General features: G+C 39.5%; 1 long non-coding RNA gene across 2 annotated transcripts in view; it reads right to left on the reverse strand.

Annotated features, from left to right (window-relative positions):
* Positions 1-13,809, reverse strand: part of LOC144090726 (uncharacterized) — a 44,037-nt gene that overhangs the window by 25,768 nt on the left and 4,460 nt on the right. For both annotated transcript variants that reach the window (XR_013305490.1, XR_013305491.1), the window contains exon 2: positions 1,840-1,921. This is a non-coding gene — a long non-coding RNA (uncharacterized LOC144090726). The remainder of the gene's footprint in view (positions 1-1,839; positions 1,922-13,809) is intronic.

Genomic DNA, 13,809 nt, shown 5'->3' on the forward strand with positions numbered 1-13,809 from the left:
AATCACTAAGTGTGCAACCCCATTTTAGATAAACACCAAGTTACCCCTCAGTTTAATGAGGCTTAGCACACACCGCTTTTGTAATCCACCCTTTGCTTCAGCGCCTAAAGAAATGGTGTCGTCTCCCTGGAATACAGCAAAGTCCTTACGTTTTAATTTGCCGATGTCGACGCAAATCACGCGAGATAAACCTTTAAAATAATTACAAAGCTGTTAAGCCCTTTAGCTTTCGATGCACTGAGTTGGGATGACCACTGGGATCAGGGATTTACAGACTTTCTGCTGACAAATGTAGCGTGAGAACAAAGCATTTGGGCTCTCTGTGAAGTCTGTGCTTTGAAATATTTTTTTTTTGCTATAGGATGCTTGCTACCGTACTCGGGCAACTTATATATTGGAATGCGCAATTGGATCCACATGCGGCAAACAGGAGTAGGGTTTGCTTTCTTGTTTTTGTTTTTTTCCCATGTTATCAATTTAGTAGGTCTTTCTGACAGCTGGAAAATGGGACTCCCACTGCTCAAATAGCGGCCTAAAAAAATGGTTGCGATCTATTGAACATCTGTAGTTGCAGAAAAACAATAAATACATTTAAAAAAAAAAAAAACTAAAAGTTGCTGAAGCTTAGACAGCTTTACAATTTCATAACAAGAAGGCAGAGGAGAGAAAAAACTGCTTAATGACATTATTTGAGGCTGCCAAGTCACCGCTCATGTTGTTATAATTGTTGTTTGTGGTGTTGTGTACAGTATCATTTTGAGCTATTTCTTTGTTATTTGTGGACTGATCACTATTAACTTCGCTAGCTATATTCTTGGGGTGTATTCACATCCATCCTTGAAGCTCCCTTTTTTATTAATGGCAGACTTATTGGTGCCTACATTGCCTGTAGGTTAGTAGATAGCCAGCAAAGGGCATGCAGACACGCAATGAACCTGTGTGACTGGGATACATATATATCCATTCATTCATTTTTTGAACCACTGATCCTCACAAGGCTCTGACTGGAGCCTGTCCCAGCTAACTATGGGGGCCAGGCAGGGGGACACACCCTGACTGACACCTTGGTGGACATCCAATCGCAGGGCACAAAGATAAGGACAACCATTCATGCTCAACCACATACTTAAGGGCAATTTAGAGTGTTCAGCCAGCCTACCCTGCATGTTTTTGGGATGTGAGAGGAAACCGGATTACCCAGAGAAAACCCACGCAAACCATTTGAGAACATGCCAACAATTCATGGTTCGAGGGTTCGATCCCAGGTGAGTCATCATGGTGCCGAGCCCGTATGTTCTCAAATGGCTTGCGTGGGTTTTCTCTGGGTACTCCGGTTTCCTCCCACAACCCAAAAACACTCAGTGTAGGCTGGCTGAACACTCTAAATTGCCCCTTAGTATGTGGTACGACGTTAGTTTATATAATTTTTGTGTGGTAGGGCAATTTGTTTTCCATGTGGAAAGTATAGAACTTGACACCATACAAATAACTGGTTCACTTGTCTTACTCTAGGTTTGAGGCTGAGGCTTCAAACGTCTTCCTATAATAGCACACACACTTGTTTTATCATTCACTCAAAGTGGGAGGATTGGCAGCAAATGAATAAACATTCATCTGCCGCCAACTTGCTGGTTCAAATGGATTGGCCTTCTACTCATGACACGTGCAGTAGGATGAAAACAGTCACATGAATAGACGTTTTTTCATCATTGACACTGAACTAGTTAAACCGTGACTAATACAGTCCACTTTTTCCAAAAAAAACAACAACAACAAACAATAGAGTACAGCAATAACGGTGACAGATGACAGTCAGAGGTATACTTAGATGTCACTTACCCACACTATAATAAGGACGTCTCTGAGGGGTGGTCATGTGAGGGCTCGTGTCAAGGGTGAGTCTTGATTGGTTCTAAGTGGACTGTGACAGCAGATCACTGAGATTAGTCTCATTGATGTGACAGGATAAAAACATTAGGCAAAAGAAATGGCAATTTCATAAATGATGAAGAGCTGACTCCGATCTGAAATATTGTAGAATCAATTCACATGTAAGAAATTTACATTGTAAACAGAATTTTGAATTTATATTATGACTGGTCTTGTTTTAAATATATTTTGGGAATTAAAAAAGTGAATTTTGGGTATAGTTGTAGACAAAATCTATTCTAGATTTGCATCATGCAAAATGTAAAATAGGAAATGTGGAATTCATTGAAGAGGAACAAAACCCACGCAAGCCCACACAGCCAGAACTGACTTGGGATCGAACCCTCGGCCCCAGACGGCTGGCTGCCATATTTATTGCTTAATCCATTAATATATTCATTTGTTTTATAGATGTTTCACCTAAAATACAAACTTCAACTGCTAAGCTACAAATTAAACTACTTAAAAGGGAAAAATACTTCTAAATAAGCAGTTCTGTAATACTATAAGCTGCATGGTAGGGAATGGGGGGAGTAGTCTGAAAATGATGACAAGTACTAGAGAATGGAGGTTGCATAATGCGGTACACTCTAGCCATTCATAATGATGTACACAGTTCACCTTTGTGTCCCCTCCCTCTATAATACAATACGTCTCAAACTAAATTAGCTTCCAATAATGACTGTTTTGAGGTGGTGCCTTCAGGGCCAAGCACGCATATTCTGAAGAACCTGGCTGCAGTCTGTTCAAAAGATCAAACCGACAATTCATCAAATCTTCGTGAGCTGGAGATTCATAAAACATGCCTTCCTTTGCTCGCATGTAATAAGTCAAATGATACATTTTTTATCATCTAACTGATATTGAGAGCATCACCGAGGCAAGAGGGTTCTATCCATATTTTAAATTATGAATAGTACCCTCCCAATTTTTACACTCAGTGCTTGGCCACTTTAAAAACATGGTTCTCTTGACCTGTGTAGCTAATCATTTTACCTTGGACCATAAAAGATAACTGCATTAAGCCTTCCATTTTAATTCAGGTATCCCACGTGGCATGCTCGCATGCACATTTTAACAATTGAAGACACTTCGCCTTTCCCAGCCTTCTTGTTATCGGCGGTAAACTGCCCACCTTGTTATTACCTCCATGTATTTCCAATTATTTTATATGTGAAGAAGGGCAAAGGGACACACGGAATGGAGAGGGGAGCCTGGTGTATTCAGGCCATTTTGTAATGCCATGGGCAGGTTATAAGAAAGATAAATAGTGTGACATCTTAATAGAGTAACGCTGTTATCCTTTATGAATAAAGTAAGATTGCTTCATAAAAGCTTCCGTTGGTGATTAACGATGGAGCTGAACCTCGAGCATCGATCCTGTATGCAAAAAGTCTTACACTACTGCAAATGGCAAAAGCGGAATTTACTGCAAATCAACGGCAAAAGATGAATATTGAATATATGAACATTGGAAAAATAGTTTATTACTCGAATCATTTTAACTGGGACAGGTGGCAGGGAATGAGCATAGCTTACTTTTATAGGGGGGTGATAATATTGTAGTGTTTCTATTGTATGTTTATTAAGAATGTAGGTGTTATCTCTTTCAGTGCCATTGAAAATGATAGAGGTCCAATTGTGGCTCTTAATAATTGAATTAAAACTCTTTAAATGAATTTGTCAGATGTCCAATCCATTAGAACTGAAAGGGTCAGCAGCCGCGTGCGGTTGATTGGTCGCCGGTCTTTTGGTCGCCGTCTTTTGGTCGCCGGTCTTTTGGTCGCGGTTTTTTGGTCGCCCGGGCCGCAACAACAGGCGACCAAAAGACCGGCGACCAATCGACCGTGTACCATCAGCAGCAAATGCAAGAATGTTCATTCGATCTCAACCCTCTGAGTTCAAATGGATTACATGTCCATCAACGTCAATGTGTTGGTCTCTTCAAAAAATTAAGAAGGAAAATAAAATTGTCCTTCAGTCTCATAAATCAATCCTGACTTTGAGTGTCCAAACATCAAGGCTACTCGCTTTGGTATCTCCTTCAATAGACATTGCTGTTAATCAATTCTATTAAGAGTGCAGGCTAAATATTGGTTGAATGCAGATGCTATAATCACAGCCAATATTGGGAGGCATTTTGGAATGGTGCCAGATGTAAAAGCAATGCAGCCTAACAAAACTGTGCTCAATTTGCCAACTCATTAGCCTAATTTGATCAGGTTTCTTTTGTGTGTGTGTGTGTGAGTGTAAACTGGCTGCATGCAGATGGGAGATGCTTAGCATTCACTACAGGTTCCTCACTTTTGCCTTAACATATTGTCAGATTAGTGCCTTGTCTAAAGGGCTAATTGTTAGAAATTTTCATTCTGCCTCAAACGTGTGGTCACTAGGATATCACCTATGATATTATAATATGATTTTCAATCATTAAGCCTCTAATACTATCCAGGTTTTAATACTAATCCTGAATGCCGGGATGCAAGCTGACAATATAATGAATAAAGGTTCAAGGCTATTGTGATTAATTTGGATGTAAAGTTCGCTAGAATTATACAAGGCCGACCTTTTTAGCGCTATGGATCAGTTTTACATAGACACATTTTGATGGTATAGTATTTCATTTTAGGAAGGACACGGACCAAAATTAAAATGAAATTTAGTGTGTATTTTTTGGGGGATGAATTTGATTTATTGTAGACTTATTGTTGGAACCTGAATATAAAGACGCCACTGAATTTCAATATCCACTTGTGATGATGAGAAGGAGGCTGTGATTCAGATCAATGCACCAGTCAGGCATGAATCGATGTTGGTGTGGCTTTAGAGAGAATATGGCCTCTTCTAGTCCGCTTTTCTTTGCCATCGTGGCTTCGTACAGAAGGCTAAGCTATTCTCTCATCCACATCCACCCACGCTCTCCATCCTCACACCCACTCTGCCCTCTATCTTTTACTCTCTCACCGGGCTAAGGAGTTTTGCCAGTAGTCCCTGCAGCATGGTAAAGTCATTGCACCTTTTGACAGAGATGGAGAGGATTTATTTTCCAACACTGTTTTGGATTCATGCTGCGAGAGGCGCAGGGGCCATGTGGATCAATACCCCCTCACAAGTGCTGTGGATGGGATTCTTGTAGATTGTCAGTGCTCGTATACAGGAGTGTGTAGAAGTCTTTAAAATAGTATGACGGCCAGTTATATATTTTTTGAGGAGAATTGTGCAAGCCAAATAATTGACCTCTCTAATCGCAGTTAGTTGAAGGTCAGTTAAATCTATTGTCAGTAATTCTTTCAGTGCAATTGACAATGAAATTCATGTGCTTGTCTTTATCCTACTGCTGTGAATTGAAACGTGTTTATCACTAGTAAACGTCCAATCCATTTGATCTTGGAAGGGTGGCAACGGATGAACATGAAGGAATGCGCAGGTGAGACGTGACATTTCCACTAACAGAGTCGATGCACAGTGACTGACTGTAGTTCGGAGACCACGAGAGGTGAAGAAACAGGAGTGATTGATGGCGTGAACGTGAGACGTTAGTCTGTCACTATAGACGTCCAGTCCATTTGGACTGGCAACGAATGAACATCCGTTCAGCCGCTTCCAGTACAAATGGATTGGATGTCTATTGCAAAACCATAATAGATGTAAATGGTAATACTAGTTTAGAATATGAAACGAGTAACCATTTGTGTTATGTACCAATTACAGTCAATTGAACCAAGTGTGGAACACCCAGGAAACATGATAAAACCAAGTTAAAACAACTGTCTTTTTTTGTTTTTTTTAACTTTGTTTTATTTGTAATCCCAATAAAATAATTACTTTCTAACTGCGAGACCACCATATTTCCTCTTCCTGGTCAGTGATATTCTTGTTAAACAAAGAAATGAAATCTGAACTGGGCTAATCCTTGTTTTGTAACAATTGTACTTTTTTATGTTCATGACATAGCCTCGACCTAATACTGTATTTCCTCTTGAAATGAGTCCACCTAGTGATTGAACCACCCACGGCTGCGGCTCCCGGCCATCTGTCTCACAGTGTGACATCAAGCGCAAATTCTGCTTAAAACAAAATAAAAAGTCAATGCAATATGTCCCTGCTGCTTCACCCTGTTACCTGTTCCCTATATTTTACCTGGATGCAGCATTTTGCTGCTACAAAAATAGCTATATTTTAAGTATGATTTATGTATGTACATTACGTTGCCAACACGATAAAAGCTAATGTAATTTTTATAACCAATGTTAAATTAACAGTTTGAATGTAGCTGAGTGTTGAATGTAGTATTTTATCCTATCCAAAGCGACACTTGTGTGACTGCCAACAAACAGGTTGAGTAGTTAATTATTTTTAAATGGTTTGCATTCCATTTGTAGCACATTCACGCTATTCAAAAAAAGATAGCTATGTTCAATTATGTCTTTAAATTGAAACTACTATCATTTGGACAGACATTTTCTCCCTCACTTGCACACAACTCTAATGAAAACAAGCACTAAAATTAATTGGCTAATGGAGTTGGTGTAAAGGAGAATACATCTAGGGAAAAAAATTGCATTCCCTGCCATTGACTGCAACAGATGAACCAACGTTTTTACTTCGACTGCACAATAACTTTATAAAATTACCAATCATAACACTAAAACTAAAGAAAGACCTTTCAACCTTTGGTTTTAACATTTTTCATGAATGAACTCATTAACTGGCATAAAACCGTGATAGATGTCCAATCTATTTGGAGTGGGAGGGCTAGTAGCGATTGCCGTCAATGTTTATCGCTCATGTGTCAAAGTGGCGGCCTGGGGGCCAAATCTGGCACGCCGCATCATTTTGTGTGGCCGGGGAAAGTAAATCATGAGTGCCGACTTTCTGTTTTAGGATCAAATTAAAATGAAGAGTATAGATGTATATTAAATTTCCTGATTTTCCCCCTTTTAAATCAATAATTGTAATTTTTTAATAATTTTTTTCCGTGTTTTTAGTTCAAAAATAATTTTGTAAAATCTAAAAATATATTTTAAAAAAGCTAAAAGAAACATTGTTTTATATCTATAAAAAAATGAATATTCAGAGTCTGACACCCTTGCTTTATGGGAAATAAAATAGTTTTACTATAGCATCGGAAAAGGCAAATTGCCGCAACCTGAACCTCTGTGAAAGCTTTTCACTATTCAAAGCACAACACTATTTGGACACAATCACCCAGAGAGCTATCGATTTGGACCGTGCTCTGTCATTCTTCACAGCTGGGACCAATTTTGACCACGAGGACAAGCAGTAAAATGTATAGAAAATGGACCACTTGAGAATCCAAGACCACTCGTGTTTACCTTTAGATAAGGTGGTACAGTAAGTCACTCATTTTCTGGGCTGCTTATCAGCACAAGGACTGCGGGCGGATTGGTGGTGCTGAAGCATTGTGTTTCAGTGCCATTGAAATCCAAGCCATTTTCCCTGGGAGGTCTGATAGTGATTATTTGCTGCCAGCTGCTTCCAGTCAAATGGATCGGACATCTACTTGTAACAAACATAATTGGACGTGACGCCTATCCTCTTCAATGTCAGCAAAATATGAATTGTCTTTGAACCCACTCTACATATTTATCAGAGACCCTCATCCAACAGGGAAAACTATGACCATTGAATTGAGGCAGACCCTCACCCAACAGGGAAAACTATCACCATTGAATTGAGTCATTATCACAGCACAAGAAAAATATTATTTTCATGCACATCAGCAGGTTTTAAAGAAGAAAGCCGTATTGTTTTGTCAGCTCTCTTAGGGGTCATTCATATGCAAATCAGCCCGGCCTATTCTTCTATAGAACTTTAGTTTCCGAAACAAAAAGATAAAAACAGTATGTGTGAGTATGTTCCAGGAGATGAACAGGCAATGGTCCAGTATTGTTCGTCACTCCGTAACTTTTTCTCAGGGCTCCTTGTTTGTTCGTTATTCCTGCCGTGTACGAGCTATTGTCCAAGCTGTATGAGGGCTTTCATTCATACTATCCTTACTTTCATTGTCCAACAGCCGTCATTGCCGTACCCGCTTTGTTGCTAACTGCGCAAAAATATTGTTTCATTACTACCTGTTATGGTCTGCAAATCAAATAGTGTGGGGTTATTCTCAGTTCATGTGACAAACACGGTTAATTTATGGCAGCCCATAGCGAATGGGAAAAATGTTTTAAGTTGCTGCTTTGAAATGGAACAATCATTCTTCAAAGAAATGTTTTTTTTCCGGTTGAAATAAACAGTTCCAATAACTGAAAGCTATGGATTTTTTTTAAATACCTGAAAAATCTCATTTTGTGGTCTATTTTCTATCATTATTTTGTATCTTTTCTAAATAGGAAACAAATAGTAGGGTTAAGAAATGTCTATCATGGGTTGGTCAGACACTGCTCTGCACATTGACAGTGCTAGCTGTCCAATCTATTTGAAGTGGCAAGGATGGCATCAAATGGACAATCATTTGCTGACTCCCTCCCATGTTAAATGGATTGTAAGTCTACTGGAGATGAACTCATTTAAATTCACATCAAAAAGATTATTGGACACCACACGATTGGACATCTGTCATCATCTTGGAAAGGCCACAAGCTCTCCTTTTTTCTTTCTCTTTTCTTTTTTCTTTTTTTACGACAGTGTGTGTAGCTGACGGCCATCTTGGCTAGAGCGACCAGCTGTTAAATGCCACATTCTGAAAACTAAATGTTGTACAGCATTGATACATTATTTCTTGATACTCAATAATACTGATTAAAATAATAATAAAAACATTTTTAGTGCAATATCACTACCGATACGGGTAAGGGGATCAGTACAACACCAATAGTAGCCATTAATATTTATAAAGAACAAACTTACATAACCTAACAGATGCTTTACCACAAATTGAATGTTGCTCAAAGCGCTTTTTAATACAGTAGACCAGGGGTGTCAGACTCGGGTTGGTCCGCGGGCCGCGTTAACGTCAACTCGATTTCATGTGGGCCGGACTATTTTAGATATAATATTTAATTTTTTTTATATAAATGGATTAAAAGAACTGGATTAAAAGCCCTGAATATTCAGTTTTTATAGATCTAAAACAGTGTTTATTTTTGCTTTTTTATATATTTTTAGATTTTACAAAATTATTTTTGAACAAAAAACACAAAAAAATTGATTAAACAATTACAATTATTGATTTAAAAGGGGGAATATCAGGAAATGTAATATACATCTATACTCTTCATTTTAATCTGATCCTAAAACAGAAAGTCGGCACTCATGATTTACTTTCCCGGGCCACACAAAATGATGCGGCGGGCCAGATTTGGCCCCCAGGCCACCACTTTGACACATGTGCTGTAGACCCATGTTATTGAGTACCTCAACTTACAAGTTAATCATGATGTGAGCATCGTCATAAGAGAAAATCATTACATTTCCCGGGCAGTGTTGCTTGCAATAACTGTAATTCAAATATTTCTTATTGAGAAAATGCAAACATGATACGATCAAATTTATGTTGCTACGTGCTAGTTTGTAGAACTGATTTATAATACTTACTAAATTGTATAAATATTTACTAAGGCATAAAAGACGAGTAGTATAACCTGCATTTGATAATGTTGTGTGACCACCGCTTATGTCTATATTAACCAATTAGCTGCTATTGAGAGCCACAGATGTCCAATCTATTTTAAGATGCAGGGTTGGCAGTAAATGAATGTTCTTTCAACTGCTGCCCCCCTCCCATTTCAAATGGATTGGACGGCTACATGTGGAAAAGTTATTTATATTCAGAGCATAAGGATAAAAAGATAGATTGTATGTCTAGCACCTTTTCGAAGATCTACTTCTCCAATGATGCTTATCTGTTAAATAGCAATGATTCCAACACGAGACCCCCACACACACCACCCCTGTTGACAGTGTTTTACAGTGTGATTGGTTTCAAGTTTTTCCAATCAGGCAACCCTGTCAACAGCTCTTCAAGGAAAAGATTCTATGCAGTGTGCATGTGATAAGACATCAAAACATCCTGCACATCATTATTCTGATTACTATTACTTTTGATACTATTTGTATTATTTTTCTACATCTTGCATCTATTTTTATTTCTTTATATTTCTATATTCATCTAAATTTTTCCTTTTCTGCAGTGGCAAGTGAATTCACAATATGAGAGATAGATGAAAACTATTTCATTCTATATTTTGTTTGTTTTCACATTCTTTTTGCTCTTATGAATACATTTTTCTGTTCAACAAGAGAAAAATGAGTACTTTTTTTCTATGGAGTGAGTCATCAACTGATAACCTATGTTGTTGCATTTCCTCGGACTTGTAAGATGGCTTTGGCATTATTATAATGATTAAACAATTTCATCCTAATAACCAATTTTGCAGGCTCAAATGATGGTGCCCCAAGTCATTTGTTCCACCAAAAGAACTCGACTTTGCTGTATTTTTCCCTCTTTTGTTCTGCAACCTTCTCTGTAAAACACGCTTCAATGAAGACCGCCTGCAGTTATGGCTTTAAAGGAAGAACAATGTTGCCCCCTGTTGGTGACGTCTAAGAATGGGGGTGGGGGGGCATGTTTGGGGTGCATGAGAGGTGGCCTGCTGAGTCTCATCCTGGAAAACAGCCCTTCTCTGCGTTTGAAGAGGGTTTGTGCAGTCGGGTTGAACTCAGCCAAGCAGAATATTGCTTTGCTTTGCTGAGGTTGTCAGCAGGTGACAGCTGACCCAGCATATCACAGGCGAATGATGTGGATGAGTGTGTGTTTGAGGGTAGGGGTGGTATTGGGAGCCGGGGAGGTGGGGGTGGCTAGGATCGCCTATGGTGGACATATACACCCCTATCGCTCTAGTCCCTAATTTGAATTAATTCATCACTCAATTGAAATAGCAGCCAATGAATGTTCTTTCGTCCACTCCCAACCCTCCAACTTCAAATGGATTGGATGTCTCCTGTAGTCTGTCGAGCCAATAACTGCCCAATTTCGTGACCGGACGTTTTGTCGAAAGACGTTTGGTCCCCGGACGTTTGGTCGACCGGACGTTTGGTAGAACGGACGGGCCGTCGACCGGACGTTTGGTAGAACGGACAGGCCGTCGACCGGACGTTTGGTCGCCGGGTTCGCTCGCTGTCTAATTACGAGAGAGACAGAGAGTTTACTGTTGAAAGCGAGCAACCAGGTAATCTCTCGCTCTCAAAATTATAATCATGAGAGAAAGTCCGTTCTACCAAACGTCCGGTCGACGCCCCGTCCGTTCTACCAAACGTCCAGTCGACCAAACGTCCGGGGACCAAACATCCGGGGACCAAACATCCGGGGACCAAACATCCGGTGACCAAACGTCTTTCGACAAAACGTCCGAGTGCCGCCCAATTTAGTGTCCGCGCACTTCTGGAAAAGGGTTTGTTTGCGACTTGCAAAAGGGGGGCGTGGCTGTAACTGATGGCATCGCTGACACTTTAGCTAACCCTTTCATTTATTCAAGTAATTATCGCCAGTAGATCCACCATTTAAGATGAACAACAACAGCAACATCAGCAACACGAAAAAGCATTCTGGGATATGTTAGCTAAGTGCACCGGTTTTCGTGAGGTCTTGTGACAAATCAGATCTTCCAACATAGTGGGAGTGTGCGGACCTTGAATGTGGACATAGCTAATGAATATCACCACTGGGACTAGAAGTACTATGCAAACCTGCAAATATTCAAAATCAGGCCCATGGGGAAAGTACAAGCAAAAGTTGCACTATTGTGCGCAGTAAAGACGAAAATTTAAATGTGGTTGTGTCGTGCATGTCCTACAGCCCCTCGTGACATGCATGATTCAAATGAAAAGGCTGTCATCTAGCCCTGCACGCGTCTGATAACGAGTCATTTGTTTGAACTATGTGTACTGAAGCATATAAAGCAATGAGTGGCCATGGTCTCCAGGCGCAAGCTTTGGAAAGCACAGACATATCTTATTTTCATTAAAACATTGAGGATTTAAAGTCATGTTAATTTCAGGGCTGTACTAACACAGTGGTTATTGGAAATGTGTTCTCATGAAGTATATCATATATTTACTACTATTCTATAGTTTAGGAGCATATCTAGCAAGCTTTGTGGGCTAACAGACACGTTTTTTCTCCATTTACATTTACTGCAACTGTATCTTTTAATATGTTGAAAATATATTAGCAATTTATTAACGGCGTGCTTTGACCACAATGGACAGCTTTGTCAAAACAACTTTTGCAACATTTTAACTTCATAATTGTGATTTTTTGTTAATTCCGAATTTTTGTGTAGCTGTTCATATTGCTTGGGAATATGTGATTTAAACTTGTGAGACGTTTCGGTGATGTCACATGTATGTGCTGCACGGTTGGGGACTAAAACTAATCAATCAGAAACAAATAAGTTGACTAACAGAGTAACTAAGTTAAAAAAAATAGTTGAGCTGAGAACTCTACTTGTGTGGTATTTGTATTGCTTACTACTGAAACCTCATTAAAAAGTCTTTTTTTTTGAAGTTTTAATATTCTTCTTCTCAATTAAGTTAATGGAAGGCCCACATTTTTTATATAATTTTGAAAATCTTTTTCTATGACGGGATAAAATAAATGCGTTGGCAACTTATTAGGTTCTGCATTATCAGCTATTTTAATTGCCGCCGATGTCCATGTAATTAGTTGGCCTTGGTTCTACAGCGGTCAGTGTGTGGGAGAATGGTGTCACCGGGTGCTGCAAATGAGGACCCGGGTCATGCTGATGAGGAAGTGCTAGTGGGGGTCGATGAAGGAGGAGGGTTGATGGGCCGGCGCCGTGACCGGATGAAAGCGATACGGTAGCCTTTCCAATAATCTCTGCCGCATTTGTAATGACTCAATCAGACTTTTTCTTTTTTGTTTAATCGCCTCAGTTACGCTTACTAATTCGTTCGATGGCCAATCCATTTGAAGTGGTAGGGTTGGCAGCAAATGAACATTCAAAAGGAATCAGATAATGCTGCATCTACTATTACTACTAAAACTAATAATACTCATAACTAAAACCACTAATATTATTATTGTACTGTCTTTACCATTAATGTGTAAACATCTGAGCATCCTTAAATTCATTAAGATGAAAAATACAAGTAAAATGAAATAATAAAAGTTAATAAATGATTAATTTAAGAGTAATTTATAAACAAATTCCATCTTATTTGTTACATTTCCCCCCAAACAATATATTTTGAAAAACTTTTATGTATTTTGCACTTTTTATGTAGTCATGATTTTTTTTTAAATGTATTATATTTATCTACTCATGCATTCCCCAGAGGCCTTTTTTATGTAACTTTGTCAAATATAAACTCAGGAATCAAAGGATTATTACATAGTAGCATTTTTTGTGCACAGTAAAGATTGCTTCTCTAACTCTCCAATCACAAATTTAAATGTATAAGCAGGCTTAGCAATAAGAAATAGAGTATGCCTGTCTTGGGCAGTGACAGATGGAGAGTTTGGTAGTGTGTGTTGGGGGGGGGGGGGTGGCTCTTCGGGGTTGATTCTGGAATTAACTGCAATGAGCAAGGCCAGGGTGATGAGAATGAGGCCGCATACGCCAGACCTTGCCGACTGTCCCTGCGCTACCTTCTGTCACCGACAAGACTAACGGATGGGCTGCTCAGCGGGGCAGGATGCGCAAGCTAAACCTGGCTTGACAAGAGTATGACGGAAGAGAGGGCGAGGCAGGGGGAGAGGAGGGTCACCCAGAGGTAGATCTCGTTCCACTCGGAGTCACTATCAATGACGAGCAGCGTGGCCTTGGATGACAAGCGTCCAGGACTCTGTGGTGCTGTAAATTTTCTTCACGGTGCCATTGCGGCAGTCAT

Source organism: Stigmatopora argus, chromosome 16 (assembly GCF_051989625.1).
Source record: "Stigmatopora argus isolate UIUO_Sarg chromosome 16, RoL_Sarg_1.0, whole genome shotgun sequence".
Lineage (NCBI taxonomy): Eukaryota > Metazoa > Chordata > Actinopteri > Syngnathiformes > Syngnathidae > Stigmatopora > Stigmatopora argus.